At 41.1% G+C, this 23,003-nt stretch overlaps 1 protein-coding gene across 4 annotated transcripts in view; it reads right to left on the reverse strand.

The window, feature by feature from the left end:
* Window positions 1–23,003, reverse strand: part of LOC134340460 (hippocalcin-like protein 1) — a 65,043-nt gene that overhangs the window by 28,571 nt on the left and 13,469 nt on the right. The window lies entirely within an intron of this gene.

Here is a 23,003-nt window from a genome sequence, read left to right on the forward strand (position 1 = left end):
TGGTTAAGGCATTTCAAGACAAAGGAGCAAACACGAGGAAATCTGCAGATGCTGGAATTTCAAGCACCACACATAAAAATTGTTGGTGAATGCAGCAGGCCAAGCAGCATCTCTGGGAAGAGGTACAGTTGATGTTTTGGGCAGAGATCTTTCGTCAGGACTAACTGAAAGAAGAGATAATCAGCAATTTTTATGTGTGTTGCTCAAGACAAAGGAGGTAGTGTTGGGTCTCGTAAAGAACATCGGTGAAAAAGTCCCGAGGCCTGATAGGATATACCCTCAGTTATCACGAGGTGCAAGAGATTAGATTGCTTGAGCCTTGATCAATATCTTTGTGTCCTCTCCAGCTACGGACAAGGACCTGAAGGACTGGTGAGCAGCTAATGTTCCATTATTTAAGAAAGCAAATAGGGAAAATCCTGGAATCCAGACTAGTGAGTCTCACGTCAGTGGCAGAGGAGTTACTGGAGAGGATTCTTAGGGATTGGATTTATGAACAATTAGAAATTCAAGGCATAATTAAGGACAGTCACCATGGCTTAGTGCAGGGAAAGTTGTGTGTGGTTCTAACTGGGGATTGAGCTTTTTGAGGCAGTGATTCATGGTAATTGATGAAGGTAGAGCTGTGGATTTTAGTAAAGTGTTTGACAAGGTCCCTCTTGGAAGGATCAGTATTGGGACCTCGGTTCTTTATGATTTATATAAAAGACCTAGATCACAAACGTGGCTGTGTCCTGCAGCCATCAGATCTCGCCTCAGTGCTGAACTGGCTCCATGGTTGATAAATTAGGTTTCTAACTGAATACTTTAATTACTAATTTAAATGGTCCCACATTGTAGACTGAAGAGCCTGTTCCTGTGCTGTACTGAACCAAGTTCACTGAATGAAAGAAAAGGAATGATTTGAGGAAAACATTAATTTGTTCAGTTATTTCTAACTGGATATAAAATGGGCCTTTACCAGAAGGAACACAGAAAAAGTGAGTAAAAACTGTGTTTTCTAAAATTCAATTCAATGTTTTGACAAAGGATCTTCTCACTGCACTGGTAACAAAATCTGAAACCATAAATCCAAAGTAAGCCAATGATGCTTTAGTACAGAAATCCTATCCAATGTTTTCAGTCACAAATCAAAAATGAATCTCTCAGACCACAAGTGGACTTGCAATGTTACCGCCACATTATGCCAAGGTGGGAAATCCAGACACCAATCTTTAAAGTTCCTTATTATCACAGCTGTTATTAACGTTTGGTTCAGTTTACATTTTGCAATAAGCTCCACATATTGAAGTTAATATCTTTGTAGGGGCAAGTCAAAACAAAACTTTCAGACTTTTAAGAGTCCTGATGAGGTTTCAGCAGGGAATACTGACTGTTGATTTCTCTCCATACATGCTGCCTGACCTCCTGAGTTCCTTCAGCATTTCGTGCATTGTGTCCGACTTATAAGCCTTTAGCTGCTTGTGTTATTTTTTCAAAGCACCTATGAATATGATGTACTGATGTTTTTATACAAAAATATTGAAAACAAAGCCTTTAACTCATGATGAATGTCCAATAAGTAGAAACCAATTATCGTCAAGAATTCCAGAAACTTGAGGGAAACTTGGGGCATTGTTTGGGCTGCTGTCATTTCAGAGCTGTTTATGTTGCAGAATCCTTCTGGAAAAGGAAATCAATGAACTAACTTTGTTCCATAATCACTTGTTACAGATGAAAATTTGTTATATACAGCAAGCACTGCACACATCAACCCAGACTAATACCCAAATATATCAAACCCAAAATAGGTTAAAATAAAAATTGCTGGGTATTTAACAAATGTGCAAAAAACAGATTAGTTTGGAATTAGTAGTCTGAGCAATTATTAATAATTTACCCTTATTTAACCAGAATATTTAACCTCAAGTTCTGAAAATATCACGTCAACTATGAAGTCTTTCACGACAATGTTTGAACCATGTAAAAACTGAACACAAACGTTAAAAGCAAACACTGTGCATAACTGTATAAATATGCACGTCCGTTAAAAGAGAAATCTAATACTGCCACAAGGCATTTTTAACAGCCACTGCTTGTTAAAGGGAGCAACTGATTTAATTAAAATAGTTGACAAGTATTAAGCCCCAGAATCAAATCCTATGGAAAGTATGAATCATGGGGACTCCATAAAAAAATAAGCTGCTCAATAAACTAACAGAAACAAAATGCTTAAATGAAGATTTCTGAACAAATTAATTTTTTTTTAAAAGACTCAACCATAAGCAACAAAATTGCTCAGCCCATTTTAATTATTGGGCAAAGTAAAGGTTTCACTTTAAAGCAAGCTTCACAAAGTAAGGGAAAATACTCTCGATTAACTTCTACATGCCTCATGTTCATTGTATTACAGATCAAGTTAAACGCTTAATAAACTAAGATGGTTCCATGTTGTATCATACTTAAAATGATGGAAGAACTTAGCAGGTTGGGCAGCATCAATGGAGAGAAAAACAGTCAACATTTTGGGCTGAAACACTCCACTAAGACTGGAAAGGAATGGAGAAGAAGCCAAATATGGTGGGGAGAGGAGAAGGAGTACAAGCTGGCAGGTGATAGGTGAAACCAGGTGAAGGGGAAGGTGGGTGGGTGGGTGATGAAGTGAGAAGCTGGGAGGTGGAAGGTGGAAGAGGTAAAGGGCTGAAGAAGGAATCTGATAGGAGAAGACAGTGGACCATGGAAGAAAGGGACGGAGAAGGGGCACCAGAGGGAGGCAATGAGCAGGTGAAGAGAAGGAGTTAGAGGGGAGAATTTTGTGTGCATGCTGCTCTGGATTTGCACAATTTTTTCCTGTGTTTATGCTTCCACATTGACTAACATTTTATGCATCATGCTCAAACAGCTGCCCATCAAGGCATAAAAAGATGGATTGGGGTGGATTGAGGAAAAAGCCTCCTATGGAAAAGGGCTTATCATTTAGTTCAAATTCTGGTATAACTTTCTAATGAATAATTTCATAAGTCCCTTCAATGGATTCTCACATACTCCTAGGATTCTTGCAGGGAATAACTTCCATGTTGATTCCCGTGGAAAAACTCACAACTACAGTACCCAGGAGTAACCAACCTGCCCCCACCCGTGTAATGACAGTGGAATAGTTGAAAAAAAGATGGCAGCACACCTAACATAAATGGCATCGATTGCTTCAGACTGGTAACATTTTGTAAATGAAATTCAAAAACTGTAAATGCTAGAAACCGGAAACAAAATAAAGCTAGAGACCCTTCATCAGAACTGGGAAATAGGGAGGAAAATAAGACAACTTTAAATTGCATAGAGACGGCGAGATGGAGTGAAGAAAGATAGATAGTACATGAAATGTTAACTCTGTTTCTCTTTCAATTTTGATCGTTGATACATTGGAGAGTCACACTGAAATTTACGGTATACCACAAGGACTAACTACTCCAAAGTTGAGAAAATAACTTAGCTGTTTTCAAATATGTAAGCTATTAAATTTATATAGATTTTTTCTACAGTACTGTAAACAAATCCGAGTTTTACTGTAGAATATTCTCAATGAAACTGTAGATTCTCAAGGAATTTCTTACTGACTTTGTAATTGCCCACAGAAGATGACATCACCAAGTACCACGTTTTTCTTATTTAATTAAAGCATTCTGTATTCTTACTCATTTCCTCAAATTAAATGGCAAAGAATTTCTTACAAAGAAACACCATTACATGATTGTTGCAAAGTAAATGTAACCTTTTCGTCCCTCATCACATATACAATACTTTTCTGAAAACATGCCGAGGAGGACTATTGATTTAAAGACAGAAAAGTAGTCAAAATGACTTGTTTCAAGGTGCTTAGAAGATTTTTATATTATTAAAACTGGCATGGTCCAAAGTTCAGTCTCAATTTTTTAAAATTGTCGTATTTAGCATAGCAGAATTATAACAAGGACAGTTTGTAAAGTTAAAGTGAATAGTTATTTGCTGTGAACAACACTATTTTTAATTAATTTATATAAAGTTAAATTATGGGACAAGTGTTCTTTGACATATTATTTAACAATTGCATATTTTTTTAACAGGTTAATTTCTGTTTTCATGAATATTTTTACCCTGATTTCAAAGCCAAGTTTGAGCTACAATTGAGAAAATTCTTTAAAGTTTACTTGTGCTCCTTCACCCCATCAGAAGAAAATTAAAACACATTTCTACCTTTAAAATGGATCAGGAAAACAAAGCTGATGCTAAGAGGAGAATTTTGGCTTCATTATGCTACTGTGTTTCAAGTGATATGACTAATGAGAACATTGTTGCCAGATCCTTTTGAAATGAAAGGCTTGGAAAGAAAAACAAAAAAAAGATGCTGCCAAATTTAAAGATAAGTACAATTAAATAGTTTGACTCCACGGACTCTAATAATCTTGACAGTCATCCACTTGCGTTTTTGGAGAAGACAACCCTTACAATACCATTCAAATTCTGACAGAATTATATTAATTCACTCAGCAAAAGCATCCACCCCACAAAAAAAGGTGTGTCACGTTTTCATACTACTTCAGAATGATTCAATTTTATTGAAGATTACTAACATTTGATATATAGAAGCAGCAACTATATTATTTTCCTCCTGTAAAGTTACACCCAATATTACAACTGGGACTCTCACCTGGTTCTGCAGCATACAACTTAATTGTTTATTGTTGACAGCTATAACAGCAACATAGCAAGTTAGAAGATAACATTGTCACATGTTTTGAGTTAATAATTGGAAGGTGGAAAGCGGCCCCTTTCTTCCCCGCCTACACAGCTAATGGAAAACTGTCTCACCAGGGTTCATGTACTGACCAGTGAACTTCACAGCTGCCAAAAGATCACCATCACAACCAACTGCAATTCACTTAGAAGAATCCAGTTCTGGCAGATACAACAGGGATTAGTGGCTCACAAACATCTTTCAGAACAACTCCACGTTGATGACTTTAAGCTACAATTGGGTCAACCATTTAAAAAACCAAACTGATTTCACACCCACTTTCATATATCAGTGTCATTTTACAGTATTTAGGGATCTGCAATCTGCACTAACACACAATAACAAACCAAGAACATGAAAATATATAGTAGTAGTGGCATGGCTTTACTTTATTTTAAAGTGGTAAACATTAAAAAGTAATAGGAGGCGTGCGTATTTAAAAAGAAAGTCAGGATTCTGAGAAATTTGGTATAAATCAAGTAACTTGCAATTATAAGTCCTAAGGCAAGTTTAAAGAGGGTAGCTGCAACCCAAAATTAATTGCATTTTTCCAGAAAGGGTTTTAGCACAGCAGTTATATCACCCTGTGCCAGATAATCTGTCCAACTGAAAATTGATCCATCTACAAATCAATCCTCGAAATCAAGTCTAAAAGGCTGATCATTTTCAGATGACTGTTTTAAAATCTCAACTGAGATCATTTAAAAACAATCATGCAAAAAACAAGTGATCTTTAACTGAATAACTTGTTACAAATAGTTAATGTAATTGCTTTCAATACCCATTTACAAGCAGTCCATCACTCAGTTGTTTTGCAGGATAATAAGATGCAATGAAAATTGAAAGCAGTTACAAGTATCATGTAGAACATACCATTTCCTTGCAACAAACACCATGAAACCTTGTATCACTGAAATTCAAATCATGCTGCATTGCTGCACTTTTGTTAAAACATTAGCTTCCAGCACCCATCCATTAAACCCAGCTCCAACCAGAGACATCTGCCATAATTTTCTGAATAAAAACGCACAGATTATCATCCACATAGAACATTTCAATAGAGTAACCAACCAGAAAATAGTAAAAGCTTAATATTTACTGAAGGGTAATGTTGTTACTGACACATCTTGTAATATTTTCTTGTTTGTGCCAACATGTTAAAAGGTGACTGTTTACAAGGGAATTATTGTAGCTTCCTTTTTATAAATGTGCCTTCATTTTCCTTAAAGCAAGATCTGGTCTGATCTTTGGGCTTACAAGATGCCCTATTTCAAACGCAATTATGATGATCTGGAAAACATGACAATGCACAATCCATAAACATGCCAGTATCTCAGATACCTTTTGTTAACTGAGATGCAGTTAGCTGATTTCAACATATAGCAGCTTTACACTGTTCTGATACCACAGAAAAGTGAGAGGATACAGTTGTCAAAACATACAAACTGAGCTACAACTGCTCATCTTTGTATTCCACAAAGATAGTCCTAACATTACTTTAGCCATTGATTAATAGCTGGCCTACGTTCACATTAGTCATGCTTTGACATTGTCAAAATTATAATTCAGTGAACAATATTGTATTTCTGACATTTACACATAGAATATTTCAAGTTATAACCCATTAACCTTGTCTGCCTTTTGCAGCCCTTATTGTGAGATTCTGGCCTTTCATATCAGATACCGCTAAGGGGAAAAATCAACTTTGCATCTACACTTTCAAATCTCATTAAAATGGCTGTTGGTTTCAATGGGACTATCTTGCATTCTTCAAAAATCAAGAGTACAGGCCAAATCTGATTAATCTCTCCTCACAGCTCAGGAATCTGGAGAATGTTTGCTGCACTCTCTCTATCTCACATGAATTAGACCAGAAGACACAAGAGCAGAATTAGCCCTTTTGGCCTATTGAGCCTACTCCACCATTTCATCATGGTCGATTCATATAACCATATAACAATTACAGCACGGAAAACAGGCCATCTCAGCCCTTCTAGTCCATGCCGAACTCTTACTCTCACTAACCCTCTCATTAACCTTCTCAACCCCATTCTCCTACTTTGTCCCCATAATCTTGGACACCCTTGGTAATTATAAAGCCATAAACTTCCATTTTAAACACAAAATAATCTGCAGTTGCTGGGGTCAAAGCAACATTCACAACACGCTGGAGGAACTCAGCAGGTCGGGCAGCATCCGTGGAAAAGATCGGTCGACGCTTCGGTCCTGACGAAGGGTTCCGGCCCGAAACGTCGACCGATCTTTTCCACTGATGCTGCTCGACCTGCTGAGTTCCTCCAGCGTGTTGTGAGTGAAACTTCCATTTTGCATGTACCTAATGACTTAAAACTCCACAGCAGTCTGTTACAATAAATTCCACAAATTCACAACTCCAGCTAAATTTTCTCCTCACCCCTAGACTTCCTTCTATTCAGAGGCTGTGCCCTTTGATCCTACAGACCCCGTCACCCCAGTACAAGAAACATCCTCTCCATATCCACTATCTAGGCCTTTCAATATTTGAAAGCATCAATGAGATTCTGCACCCCCCCCCAATTCTTCTAAACTCCAATGAGTATAGACCCAGATCCAACAAAAGCTCCACATACGTTAACCCTGTTATTCTCACGCACTTCCTCTGGAGTCTCTCCAATCCCAGCACATTCTTTCTTGGGTAAGGGGCCCAAAACTGTTCACAATATTCCAAGTGTGGTCTAATACCTTATAAAGCCTCAGCTCTCGTCCTCTTGAAATGAATTCAAGCATTGCATTTGCCTTTCTTACCACCAACACAACCTGTACATTTATCTTTAGGAAATCCTGCACAAGGATTCCTAAGACCTTTTGCACCTATAGTTTCTTAATTCTCTCCCCTTTTAGGAAATAGTCCATACTGTTATTCCTTCTTCCAAAGTGCATAACTATATACACTTCTCTACACTATATTCCATCTGCCAATCCTTTGCCCATTCTCCTAATCGAGGCTGGGAGGCCAGAACTGTACACAATATTCCAGGAAAGGCTCTGTACAATTAGAAAAAGATATGAGTACTATTGTACATGAATCCTGTTTAAATGACTTAATACATATTTTAATACAATAGAATGATCACATACCATAGAAGATATTCTGCTACCTCTCATCTATCCTCATTATCACAGCAAAGAAATCAGTTTCACCGTCAAGACGACTGCACAGTGCTAAAGGCCATATGGTCCTCAAGTCTCCTCCACCTTTCAACAAGATCACCACTAGACCTGTGTTGTTTTACTTTTCCATCTAATTTGCATATCCCTCTCTTCAATAAACTAGCATTCACTACCTCTTCCAGACACAAATCATGAATCCCTTTGAACCCTTCTATCATTTCCCCTCACAACCATACAAGATGTAAATGTGTTCTTTCACTTCCTCCCTCATCACCATCCAATGACTTAAATAGCCCTTTTAGGTGGGCAGGCCTCCTCTTGCCTGGTCTACTGCATTCAATCCTCATGAGGTGGTCTTCTCTGCAATGGCAGACCAGGCAACCCTTTTTCAGAGCACCTGTACACTTTATGGAAAGGCCTTCTCAAGCTTCTAGTTGCACACCATTTTAACTCCCCACTCCTAAACTGACCTGTCTGCATTTGGCATACTCCACTACCATAGTGAGGCCAAATGTGAACTTTAGAACCACACCTGACATTACATTTTAGCTTATAACCCACTGAATTTCCAATTTCACATAGAGATATTCGGTTGAGCTTTGAGGTTTTGTAGTTGTGGAGTTTTACTGTGGGGTTCATTTTGAGTTCCAGCTTTATTCTATCTCCTGGCTTCGGGTCTCACTTGTGAACACCGCCAGCTTTTATATTCTATGACAAGTAATGAAGACATGCATTTGACATGCCTTCTTAACCATCTGTGCTGCTACCTTCAGGGATTTATGGATTTGTACCCAAAACTTCTTGGCTCATTAACATCTCCTATATTTACATCCAAATCAGTCTCTCTCTCTGACTATCCATCCCATAGGATGATGATGGTTCCTTTCAGTCAGTTAGTGGGGTGGTACCCCACTCCTCAGAAAGGAACAGCGTGTGGGTGAATGGATTTTAGGTGAGTAGGGGGTTGCACAGGTCCAGACCCAACTCTCGACATCTCCCCACCCCCCCTGGATCCAGCGGCATGGTGGGGTCCAAGAAGGCTGGGGGAAGTTCTGTTGCAGTGAGTGGCCAGACCAAGCTTCAATGCAAGGGATGTCCTTTCCACATTTCACAGCATGTGTTTGCTAGATGACTGTTGACCCTATGAGAGGGTTTATCCACCCTTTGACAGGTCTTGTTTTTTGTCCTGCAGGGTGTCTAGCCACCCTCCTCACCAGGCAAGCCTGGTGGGGGAGCCAGATTAGTCGCCGACCACCCGACAATGCAACAGGTAGTGCTGAGTTACATGGTACCAGTAGCACTCAGACCAGTGACCTGATCCAAATCAGTAATATAAATCCCACTCATTAAATGTCTTAGCACTGCCCTGGTGAAATACCACTGGTCACAAACTTCCAAATCAGAAACAGAACCCTCCACCATCACCCTTTGCCACAGATTACCAATTTAATATCGGATCCAATTTGCCAGCCTGCCCTGCATCCCATGAGCGCTAATCTTTTGGATCAGCCTATCATGCGGAACCTTGTAAAAAGACCTTAAAGTTCACCCAAGCAACCTTTAAAGGATGGCTTCATTAGTATGCGTGGTGACTGCTTCAAAAAGTTCCTTCAAATGATCAAGGATTTCCAAAAACAAAGTCTTGCTGATTATACTGTACCAAATCAATCCCCACCTTCCTAAATGCAGATGAATCCTTTCACTATGATATTTTCCCCCACTTGTTTTCCTTTCACTGACGGCAGATGCAAGATTCACTGGCCTTCTGTCCCAGAATAAAATCCAGAATGGAAATCTCCCAGTGTTTTAACACACATCAAAGTTGCTGGTGAATGCCTGACGAAGGGTCTCGGCCTGAAACGTCGACTGTACCTCTTCCTAGAGATGATGCCTGGTCTGCTGCGTTCACCAGCAACTTTGATGTGTGTTGCTTGAATTACCAGCATCTGCAGAATTCCTGTTGTTACCAGTGTTTTAACACTGGTTAGAAATCTCTTCTATTTTCTCTCATTGTTTGGAAGTCTGTAACATTGTTATTGCTGGAGATTAATATCCTTTAGGTTGACCAGTGCACCCTTTAATGTCCTGACATATCTTGCCATCTCACAGCTGTGATTACTACCACCGTAAATGCCATTTACTTTGCGAGCTCATGCAAACAAGGAATTTCATTGCACCATGAGTACACAGCAATAAACCAAGCTAATCTAAGTAGCACACCCACCTCTATCCTGCTCAATCAGTAACCAGGAACATTAAGGTGCAGGTCCCCTGCCCCTGGCCCTGTTTTGATGCTTCAGTAACAGTAACACAGTATAGTGTTTGTATTTTCAGCTCAGTCTCATGCACCATACTCTTAGATATAGGTGCACACCTTTTAAGCCCAGCCCAATTCTCTTCTCCCTAACCTTTCCCCATGAATGAGAACTTGTTAATTTAGTCAAGTCACTTTTTATTGTCATTTCGACCATAAGCTGCTGGTACAGTACACAGTAAAAACGAAGCAATGTTCCTCCAGGACCACGGTGCTACATGAAACAACACAAAACTACACTAGTTTTGAGTTGTTTCATGTGTTTTGAGTACCAAGTTCAAGTACATGATTACTTGGTCCTGAAGGCAGGTAATATAATATTTAAAATTCCCAAACACATGTATTTTCACATCAATAACATATCATTAAATAGGTTAAATGCAAGATATTTACCATTGGATAACCTGATAGCTACATGTTGCAAGATCATTTTTCGTTCCGTTCCAAAAATTTATATTTAAACTTGTCCACCTCAAAATTAAAATGCCTATTATCCTAGTTAAAATTAAAGAAAAAAAACTGTATTAAATAATTTGGTCAGTAAAGGTTCATGCCATTCATGACCTAGGGGGCTATCCTAGTACCTGCAGGCAGTGAAGCCCTCTAACAGAGGGCTAGCATTGAACCAGTGGGCAGCTGACCCTCTGCACTCTTTACACCTCTAAGACTATTAGCCTCTTAATTGAAATGTCTCAAATATAATACAACACAATGCCTTGCAAAATAGTTTTTTTTTAAATTGTATTAATTTATGTTGCATTCTGTAGCATTCAAAGTCCAAATTTGAACATTTGTTTCCATTTTTAAGGTAAGTGGTGGAAAGTACCGGGGGGGGGGGGGGAGTGGATGTCAAAGGTAAGATCTTTACACAGAAAGTGGCAAGCACATGGAATGCCCTACCAGGGGTGATGGTAGAAAAATGGAGGGCTCTGCAGAAGGGTGTTAGATTGAACTTAGAGTAGGTTAAGGTCAGCTAAACATAGTGGGCTGAAAGGCCTGTATGTACAATGTCCTATGTTAATTCCACTTTACATACAGCAGGCGCCACGGCTGCATAGCAGTTAGCGCGGCATTATTACAGCACAGGGAGTTGAAATTCAGGGTTCAGGGTTCAGGGTTCAATTCTGACACCCTCTGACAGGAGTTTATATGTTCCTTCCCGTGAACACTTGTATTTCCTCTGGGTGCTCTGGTTTCCTCCCAGAGTCCAAAGATGTACTGGTTAGCAGGACAATTTGTCATTGTCAATTCTCCTGTGATCAGGCCAAGGTTAAACAGATGGGTTGTTTGGCAATGTGGCTCAAAGGGCCTGTTCTGCACTGTATCTTTAAATAAATAAAAATAATAAATAAATAGATGTTGGGGAGGGGGGGGAAACAAAAAATTTTCTTTTTCCGACATAACACCGTCCACAGAGCTTGAGTCCTAGTTGGGACTGTGGTCCACAGGGAATGCCATCATTGCTTAAGACTCAATAGTGGTTTGGCAGAGAGAGAGGCCTTCACTGGTCCCTTGACCTACCCGGCCGTGATTTCCCCCTATCCTTGAGGATGGAGTGTTCACCACCCAGAACGTTTTCTCTACAAAACACTCAACCTGCTAATTGACTATTGCGACATCAAGTGCTGCGGAAGCAGCAAAACTCAGAATTCAAACAGAATTACCTCACCACCTACCCACCCAGCAAGCACTTCCTACCCCAAGTGTGCAGCAGTCGACATTTCCCATACTGACCTCGTTAGCAGTCTCACACCCCACAAAACCAGAATGGAAGCAAGGCATTCTCAATCCCAAGGGAATGCATAAGATGTGAGGAAGAAGAACATTTGTGCTCATGCATTTCAGTAGGTTCCTCAGAATGGCAATGAAATGATTTACGCAAATGAAGGTTATTCAATAAAGACATTACAGTCACAGTTAATCAGCTCTGATGACCTCCAATGAACTTCCCACACTATGGCAATATTTCTTGATCAAAACACAAATTATTTTTATTTGGAAAGTCTAAGCCAACCTTTATGCTTCAGATTTTACATCAGGTTGTTTTTCTTGTGCAGTTTTAAATCTTCTGTCTTCCTTTATTTAGGCCAAAGAATCAAAAATTAATTTTATATTAGATTTGCCAAGTAATGAACTAAAATTTGCCAAACACTAAGTCCATAAAATTGTTTTCAAAGTGATACTTTAACAATATTCACTCACTCTGAAAGAATGCTCGCGCATATCTTCAAATTTTATTAAACAGATAAAATGTAATTAATTTTAAATCCTTGGTAAGATCAAGTATTATATAATAGGAAACACTACCCAGATGTGAACAATGTAGTTTTGAATAGATCCACTCTGTAATAAAATACAGTCTGTAAAAACAGCTGCATTATAGCATCACAATAAGCTGGAGAAGTATGCCAGGACTAAGAACGATCACTAGTCATGAAAGTCAAAAGCAGAGACGTGAAGGATTTGAAACAGCATTATGATTACAAGATGCAGCAGATCATGAAGGTGGCAAAGAGTGGACTGATTGGAGAAGACAAAAAATGTAGTCACGTACGAAGGACAGAGTCTGAAGATTTTCAACATCCATAGACTTAGCTCTTCCGGTCAACGTAGCATCAAGCTGTGATGTTGTGGCTCTGACTTGGTCATTATTTAGGTTCGAAGGATGGTTTTGCGGACAGTGCAGGAAATTTAGGGTCAGATTAAGGTTTGGGGTCAGGGATGAGGAAGATGTAGAGGTCAGGGGCAAATGCTGGTATTCAGGGCCCAGGCTGGAGCACTCCATGGTCCAAGACCAGCAATCCTGAAGGCCAGGTTGGCAGGTTCTCAGGACACCAGTGACCCTCAGGTTTGCAAGTCCCATGTCATAGGTCTGTATGGTTGGGAATTAAGAGGGCTAGTGACTCCCCAGGTCAGAGGTTGTGCAAGTGCAGAACTTGAGGGCAAGGTCAACCCCACAGTTGGCAAGCCCTGGCGTCAAGGCCCAAAAGTGAAACCGATGATTGGCATGTCCTGGGATCAATACCCAGAGGTTGGTGCAGTCTGAAGGTCAGAATCCAGAGCTTGGTGCGCCCGGAGATAAGAGGCCTGATGTCTGCACGTCTGGATGCGGGGCTGGAAGTCAGTGGCCTGATGTCTGTGAGTCTGAGAGCCTGGGGCCAAGGACTGGGGGCTTAGAGGCAGCCTGCCCTGGGGTTGGAGATCTTTCTTTATGTGAGTGGGCAGGTGCAAAGATGGAAAAGCGGCTTGTTTTGTTGTTGTTGCTGCTTACATTGTTCTGCTGAACATTGTGGGCGTGCTGGAATGTGCAGTGACACTTCCCAGCTGGCCCCAGCACATCCTTTGGCGTGTTGGACATTAATGTAATCGAAGCATTTCACTTGTGTTTTGTGTGATAAATAAATTCTGAATTTTGTAGAAGATTGTAGTCAAGTTCTTGTCATAGAAGAACATAGAGCTTTATGTGCAGAATACAGCACTTTGCTATGAGCTGGTTGTGGATGAGTTAATTTTTGAAAGAATCTGGTGTGGAATGTTAAGCCACATTTCTGGACTCACCATCATTTAATGTTTAATTGCAGTGTCAGAGCAGGCTATAAATGAAGGAACTAGAAGTGGTCAAAACTAAAAAGGCTGGAAATGGAATGATTATAAAGCATGGCTGGTAGATGATGAACAGCTTTGTAGCAATGAAGAAATCTAAATCATCATGAATAAAATTGATCCAACAAATTCAGCTGCAAGGGTGACTAATGCAACTTCAGATGGTGGCACAATCCAAATGGAAAGTGGACTAAGGAAGACTGATAAGGAAAGACGGTGGTAAACAACAAACGTCGTCTTCCCATTGACTGCACCCTAGAGGTATGTTAATGATCACATGATAGATTAGACCCATGATTAACATCAAAATGAACTGAGGTTTAAATTAATTGTGAAGTTCAGCTTTGAAGATTTGCTTTAGCTAGTACAATTACTCAATGGTTTCAACATTGGCAACGGGTTTCAGCAGTAACATTTTAAAAATCACACCATCATTAGTTTTCCCACATCAGATACCAATGTGATGAATCAACTTGAAATTTCAGATGTCAGCCTCTGGTGGCAGCACGAGCCCAGGATTAATCCCGGGTCCCCACCGTATAGAGTGCTACCACGTAAGCAGGAGACTGCATGAAGCAGCTCCAATTCTGTACTTCAGAGATGAAGCCTGCAGCCTTCAGTCTGGAATCACAAGGCCATGAACAGATGCTGACCAAAGGATAGACACTTTGTCACCACTTCTTACTTCTGATTGAGCATGTTGTGATAAGGCACAGAAGTGGTGGAGGGTAACTCTCCAGCAGTTCTACAGGTACCATCTCCTTTATGTCTATTGCACACAGCCATGTGTGTGTTCAATGAATATATTTTCTAAGGTTATATTGATAGTTTAAAAGAGTGTCACACATTTTCAATGTTCATAATTTTTTAATAACTTCTAATGTTTATCATACCTCTTATCCTATCCGTAACCAGTTGCCTTTAATAAAGGCAGTAACAATAAAACTTCAATTATTAATTGATTTACTGACCACCCCCACACCACATATTGATGTGATAATGTGTTCAATAAAATTATGATAATATAATGCTGTCACTCTCATGTCACCTACCCCAAGTTTTGCTAGTTCCACTTCACTTGCATAGCATGAGGAAGAGCAAAAAAATTAAAGTCCCCTTTTCTATTCAAACCTTTCCCACTGGCCAGAACACAAATTTTCAATTTCATGTATCCTACAACCCGTGTTCCTTTCTCAGTTCTACTAGCCCACCTAGGTTCTGTCTCCCTATGTTCACATTTATCATCACCCTCACACCTATCCACCAGGGTTTCCGCTTCCTTGGCATATTCTTCCCATCTCTTTCTCATTCTCTCAAAACCTGGTTCTACCTGCCCATCCATCCTTTATCAGGTTTCACATCACCTTCAAGCATTTGTCTTTATCCTCCCCTCCTGTCTCAATTTGCTTAACATTCCTCACCTCACCCGATTCCACTTATCAAACCTACCAAGTCTCCCATCTCACCTCTTTATAATGGTTACCTTCCCTTTGCACTCCCTGGAATATTTACCATCCCTTCGCTTCTACAGGTGCTGCTTGAACTGCTAAATTTCTCAAGCAGTTTGCTTTTGCTCTAGATACTAACATTTCAAGTTTCCTTTTCTAATCTCAACTCTCTATAACAGGAAATTTCATTTGACCTCCAAGAGTCTGAGACAAGATGCAGATCCTTAACTTTGCTACAATTTTGATGAACATCCAGCATTCTTATAGAAATCAACAACAGCTCCAAGTATCTAAAGTTCCTCCTTAGGACACCTGGAGAATAAAGACGCATACGTAAGGCTCCTTTTCATTGACTACAGTTCTGCCTTTAATACCATCATTCCAAATAAACTGATTCCTAAGCTCCAGAACCTGGGCCTTAGCACTCACATCTGCAGCTGGGTATTCAACTTCCTCACAGACAGGACCCAGGCTGTAAAAACAGGGGACAAGCTCTCCTCTACAATCACTCTGAGCACTGGTGCCCCACAAGGCTATGTACTCAGCCCCCTACTGTACTCACTGTACACCCATGATTGTGTAGCCAAGTTTCCATCAAACTCAATATATAAGTTTGCTGATGACACAACAATTGTAGGCCGTATCTCGGGTAATGAAGAGTTTGAGTACAGAGAGGAAATTAAGAACCTGGTGGCATGGTGCGAAGACGATAACCTATCCCTCAACGTCAGCAAGATGAAGGAATTGGTTGTTGACTTCAGAAGGAGTAGCGGACCGCACGACTCAATTTACATCGGTGGTGCGCAAGTGGAACAGGTCAAAAGGGTCAGAGCCGTCTCTATTTCCTGAGGAGACTGAGGTCCTTTAACATCTGCTGGACGATGCTGAGGATGTTCTACGAGTCTGTGGTGGCCAGTGCTATCATGTTTGCTGTTGTGTGCTGGAGCAGCAGAATGAGGGTAGCAGACACCAACAGAATCAACAAACTCATTCGTAAGGCCAGTGATGTTGTGGGGATGGAACTGGACTCTCTCACGGTGCTGTCTGAAAAGAGGATGCTGTCTAAGTTGCATGCCATCTTGGACAATGTCTCCCATTAACTACATAATGTACTGGGTGGGCACAGGAGTACATTCAGCCAGAGACTCATTCCACTGAGATGCAACACTGAGCATCATAGGAAGTCATTCCTGCCTGTGGCTATCAAACTTTACAACTCCTTCCTTGGAGGGTCAGACACCTTGAGCCAATAGGCTGGTCCTGGGCTTATTTCCATCTGGAATAATTTACATATTATCATTTAATTATTTATGGTTTTATATTGCTATATTTATACTCTATTCTTGGTTGGTGCAACTGTAATGAAACCCAATTTCCCGCGGGATCAATAAAGTATGTCTATCTATCTATATATCTAAGCTTTAAGTTCCTCGGGGTCAATATCACAAATGACATGACTTGGTCCAACCAACCAGAGTTCACTGCCAAGAAAGCCCACCAGCGCCTTTACTTCCTGAGAAAACTAAAGAAATTTGGCCTGTCCCCTAAAACCCTCACTAATTTTTATAGATGCACCATAGAAAGCATTCTTCTAGGGTGCATCACAACCTGGTATGGAAGTTGTCCTGTCCAAGACCGAAAGAAGCTGCAGAAGATCGTGAACACATCTTCCGTCCTTGGACTCACTTTACACCGCACGCTGTCGGAGCAGTGCTGCCAGGATCAAGGACACGACCCACCCAGCCAACAGACTTTTCGTCCCTCTTCCCTCCGGGAGAAGGCTCAGGAGCTTGAAGACTCGTACGGCCAGATTTGGGAACAGCTTCTTTCCAACTGTGATAAGACTGCTGAACGGATCCTGACCTGGATCTGGGCTGTACTCTCCAAATATCCGGACCTGCCTCTTGGTTTTTTTGCACTACTTTACTTTCCATTTTTCTATTTTCTATTTATGATTTATAATTTAAATTTTTAATATTTACTAATTTTTAGTATTTTTAGTATTTTTAATATTTAATATTTGTCATCCAGGCAGCGTGAAGCGCAGAATCAAATATCGCTGTGATGAATGTACGTTCTAGTATCAATTGTTTGGCGACAATAAAGTATAAAGTTCTAACTTCTAAGACAATATGCAATAATAGTTTTTTTAAATCAATGGAACTTCTATTATGGTTTTTTAACAGGTCACTTTCTTGGTCTGATTTCTGAAATAGTTCAAACTACCACAATCATGTATACATTTTCATTCCTGATCAATACAGTTCAAATAATTTCCAAGTTAAAAAAAAACTGTAGATTGCAGTTCACTTCTACAGAAAAATCAGCTGGGATAGTCAAATGGTTTTGTTTTATCTTTACTAAAAATATTATGGCAAAAGGCAGCAGTACCTACTATTTTTAGACTAATGAAAATCCCAGAATAAGGACAATGCAAGTCAGCATTCACAAATGAAAAAAATGTTGACTAAGTAAATATACATTTGCTTGGATTATTCCCCTACTGAATTATTTATACCCAGTAATGTAAACTAAACTTGCACTTCAGTCAATCATGTTTTTGCACAATTCAGAGCAGACATATTTACACTATACATTGCAGCCAATAACCAAACATCGTAAACGACAATGGTTGAGAAAATGAATGATTAGTAAAGGTAAAATTTCTAAATCAAGTTTTTCCATTGTTGTTAGATGTGGCTTTTTTTATTCTACTCCATCTCAACAACAGACAAAAATTTCAAATTTCAACTGTGCACACATTGAATATTTCTGCAGGTACAGATGAAAGACAGTCAAGTCTCTACAGTTTGAAGGAAAAAAATGCCACAATTCCCTCCACTATCTTCAAGCGGGAGTGAAAATTAGACAAGAAATAGAAAGATGCAGAATCTCAAATCCCAGTTGCTTTACAGTAGCTCAAGACATTTTAAAAATAGCTTTATTTGTCACATGTACATTGAAACTTTGAAATACAATGAAATGTGTAATTTGCAGCAGATCAAATCAGTAAGGTTATGTAGGCTGCCCGCAAGTGTTGCCATGCTTCCATCACCAACATAGCACGCCCATAACTCACTAACCCTAACTGCACATCTTTGGAATATGGGAGGAAACCGGAGCACCAGGAGGAAACCCATGCGATCACAGGGGGAAAATGTAGAAACTCATTACAGGCAGCAGGAGCAGTTGAACCCTGCTGGGTGATCAGCGGCACTCTAATAGCATTATGTTAACCACCGTGTAACCCACCATCCATCTAATGACATTTAATGACCAGTCTCTATGGAATACAGATTGAGAGCATAAATTAATGCTTTACTATGCTTTACTGTATATGATATTGTTAGCAAGATCAGAATTTACTGGATCTACCTAAAAGAGTGGCATGCTATTTTCCTGCATCAGCTTCATTCCACGTGGCATTTCAGGATTAGACTGACGATCAAGGACTGCCAATAACCCTCCTAGATAGCATGGTTTGTCAGATGGAAAGTAGCGTGATTCTCATCACCTACTGTCCTTGCTCTTCTATATAGCAGAGACAATGAAATTGGAAGGAATTGTGGAGGATGCCTTGGAGAGTTCCTGCAATACATCCTGTAGATTGTACACACCATAGCCATAGTGCTCGATGACCTTCGTCTGGTCAGGGAGAGTGAGGAGGTGATAGAGAGGAGTGGAAGGCAGGTGGTCACGCCGGGGCCACGGGAGGCAGACAAGTGGGTCACGGTTAGGAGGGGGAAGGGGAAAAGGAAGGTGATGGGGAGTACCCCGGCGGCTGTGCCCCTTAACAACAGGTACTCCTGTTTGAGTACTGTTGGGGGGGACAGCTTACCCGGGGGAAGCGACAGTGGCCCTGCCTCCGGCACAGAGTCTGGCCCTGTAGCTCAGAAGGGTAGGGCAAGGAAGAGGAGGGCAGTTGTGATAGGGGACTCGATAGTAAGGGGGTCAGATAGGCGATTCTGTGGACGCAGTCCAGAGACTCGGATGGTAGTTTGCCTCCCTGGTGCCAGGGTCCGGGATATTTCTGATCGTGTCCAAGATATCCTGAAGTGGGAGGGTGAAGAGCCAGAGGTCCTGGTACATATAGGTACCAATGACATAGGTAGGAAAAGGGATGAGGTCCTGAAAGAAGAATATAGGGAGCTAGGAAGGGAGTTGAGAAAAAGGACCGCAAAGGTAGTAATCTCGGGATTACTGCCTGTGCCACGCGACAGTGAGAGTAGGAATGCGATGAGGTGGAGGATAAATGCGTGGCTGAGGGATTGGAGCAGGGGGCAGGGATTCAAGTTTTTGGATCATTGGGACCTCTTTTGGCGCAGGTGTGACCTGTACAAAAAGGACGGGTTACACTTAAATCCTCGGGGGACCAATATCCTGGCAGGGAGATTAGCGGGGGCTACTGAGGTGACTTTAAACTAGAATGGTTGGGGGGTGGGAATCAAATTAAAGCGGCTAGGTGTGAGGGGGTTAGTTCACAACAGAGGGATGGGAACCAGTGCAGAGAGACAGAGGGGTGTAAAGTGAGCGTAGAAGCAAAAAGTACAAAGGGGAAAAGTAAAAGTGGCAGGCCGACAAATCCAGGGCAAGCATTAAAAAGGGCTAAGAGAGTTGTAAAAGAGTGCCTGAAGGCTTTATGTGTCAATGCAAGGAGCATTCGTAATAAGGTGGATGAATTGAAAGTGCAGATTGTTATTAATGATTATGATATAGTTGGGATCACAGAGACATGGCTCCAGGGTGACCAGGGATGGGAGCTCAACGTTCAGGGATATTCAATATTCAGGAGGGATAGACACGAAGGAAGGGGAGGTGGGGTGGCGTTGCTGGTTAAAAAAGAGATTAACGCAATAGAAAGGAAGGACATAAGCCGGGAAGATGTGGAATCGATATGGGTAGAGCTGCGTAACACTAAGGGGCAGAAGACGCTGGTGGGAGTTGTGTACAGGCCACCTAACAGTAGTAGTGAGGTCGGAGATGGTATTAAACAGGAAATTAGAAATGTGTGCAATAAAGGAACAGCAGTTATAATGGGTGACTTCAATCTACATGTAGACTGGGTGAACCAAATTGGTAAAGGTGCTGAGGAAGAGGATTTCTTGGAATGTATGCGGGATGGTTTTTTGAACCAACATGTCGAGGAACCGACTAGAGAGCAGGCTATTCTGGACTGGGTTTTGAGCAATGAGGAAGGGTTAATTAGCGATCTTGTCGTGAGAGGCCCCTTGGGTAAGAGTGACCATAATATGGTGGAATTCTTCATTAACATGGAGAGTGACGTAGTTAATTCAGAAACAAAGGTTCTGAACTTAAAGAGGGGTAACTTTGAAGGTATGAGACATGAATTAGCTAAGATAGACTGGCAAATGACACTTCAAGGATTGACGGTGGATATGCAATGGCAGGCATTTAAAGGTTGCATGGATGAACTACAACAATTGTTCATCCCAGTTTGGCAAAAGAATAAATCAAGGAAGGTAGTGCACCCGTGGCTGACAAGAGAAATTAGGGATAGTATCAATTCCAAAGAAGTAGCATACAAATTAGCCAGAGAAAGTGGCTCACCTGAGGACTGGGAGAAATTCAGAGTTCAGCAGAGGAGGACAAAGGGCTTAATTAGGAAGGGGAAAAAAGATTATGAGAGAAAACTGGCAGAGAACATAAAAACGGACTGTAAAAGCTTTTATAGATATGTAAAAAGGAAAAGACTGATAAAGACAAATGTAGGTCCCCTGCAAACAGAAACAGGTGAATTGATTATGGGGAGCAAGGACATGGCAGACCAATTGAATAATTACTTTGGTTCTGTCTTCACTAAGGAGGACATAAATAATCTTCCAGAAATAGTAAGGGACAGAGGGTCCAGTGAGATGGAGGAACTGAGCGAAATACATGTTAGTAGGGAAGTGGTGTTAGGTAAATTGAAGGGATTGAAGGCAGATAAATCCCCAGGGCCAGATGGTCTGCATCCCAGAGTGCTTAAGGAAGTGGCCCAAGAAATAGTGGATGCATTAGTGATAATTTTTCAAAACTCGTTAGATTCTGGACTAGTTCCTGAGGATTGGAGGGTGGCTAATGTAACCCCACTTTTTAAAAAAGGAGGGAGAGAGAAACCGGGGAATTATAGGCCGGTTAGCCTAACGTCGGTGGTGGGGAAACTGCTGGAGTCAGTTATCAAGGATGTGATAACAGCACATTTGGAAAGCGGTGAAATGATCGGACAAAGTCAGCATGGATTTGTGAAAGGAAAATCATGTCTGACGAATCTCATAGAATTTTTTGAGGATGTAACTAGTAGAGTGGATAGGGGAGAACCAGTGGATGTGGTATATTTGGATTTTCAAAAGGCTTTTGACAAGGTCCCACATAGGAGATTAGTGTGCAAACTTAAAGCACACGGTATTGGGGGTAAGGTATTGGTGTGGGTGGAGAATTGGTTAGCAGACAGGAAGCAAAGAGTGGGAATAAACGGGACCTTTTCAGAATGGCAGGCGGTGACTAGTGGGGTACCGCAAGGCTCAGTGCTGGGACCCCAGTTGTTTACAATATATATTAATGACTTGGATGAGGGAATTAAATGCAGCATCTCCAAGTTTGCGGATGACACGAAGCTGGGTGGCAGTGTTAGCAGTGAGGAGGATGCTAAGAGGATGCAGGGTGACTTGGATAGGTTGGGTGAGTGGGCAAACTCATGGCAGATGCAATTTAATGTGGATAAATGTGAAGTTATCCACTTTGGTGGCAAAAATAGGAAAACAGATTATTATCTGAATGGTGGCCGATTAGGAAAAGGGGAGGTGCAACGAGACCTGGGTGTCATTATACACCAGTCATTGAAAGTGGGCATGCAGGTACAGCAGGCGGTGAAAAAGGCGAACGGTATGCTGGCATTTATAGCGAGAGGATTCGAGTACAGGAGCAGGGAGGTACTACTGCAGTTGTACAAGGCCTTGGTGAGACCACACCTGGAGTATTGTGTGCAGTTTTGGTCCCCTAATCTGAGGAAAGACATCTTTGCCATAGAGGGAGTACAAAGAAGGTTCACCAGATTGATTCCTGGGATGGCAGGTCTTTCATATGAAGAAAGACTGGATGAACTGGGCTTGTACTCGTTGGAATTTAGAAGATTGAGGGGGGATCTGATTGAAACGTATAAGATCCTAAAGGGATTGGACAGGCTAGATGCAGGAAGATTGTTCCCGATGTTGGGGAGGTCTAGAACGAGGGGTCACAGTTTGAGGATAGAGGGGAAGCCTTTTAGGACCGAGGTTAGGAAAAACTTCTTCACACAGAGAGTGGTGAATCTGTGGAATTCTCTGCCACAGCAAACTGTTGAGGCCAGTTCATTAGCTATGTTTAAAAGGAAGTTAGATATGGCCCTTGTGGCTTCAGGGGTCAGGGGGTATGGAGGGAAGGCTGGGTTCTGAGTTGGATGATCAGCCATGATCATAATAAATGGCGGTGCAGGCTCGAAGGGCCGAATGGCCTACTCCTGCACCTATTTTCTATGTTTCTATGTTTCTATGTTTACATTGGTGCTGAATGGAGTGAGTTTGAGGTTTGTAGGGTGGTTGGGGACACATCGGTAAGGCTGACTGTAATCAGATGGCATGAATATTATTTGCCACTGGTCCATCTCTGCCCAAATATTGAACAAGTTAATGCTTGCTGGAACTTAAATGGAAGGAATTTTATTGGTGGTAGGGACCATCTGTGGAACTCTGATGCTCACAGG

Source organism: Mobula hypostoma, chromosome 2 (genome assembly GCF_963921235.1).
Source record: "Mobula hypostoma chromosome 2, sMobHyp1.1, whole genome shotgun sequence".
In the NCBI taxonomy this organism is placed as follows: Eukaryota; Metazoa; Chordata; class Chondrichthyes; order Myliobatiformes; family Myliobatidae; genus Mobula; species Mobula hypostoma.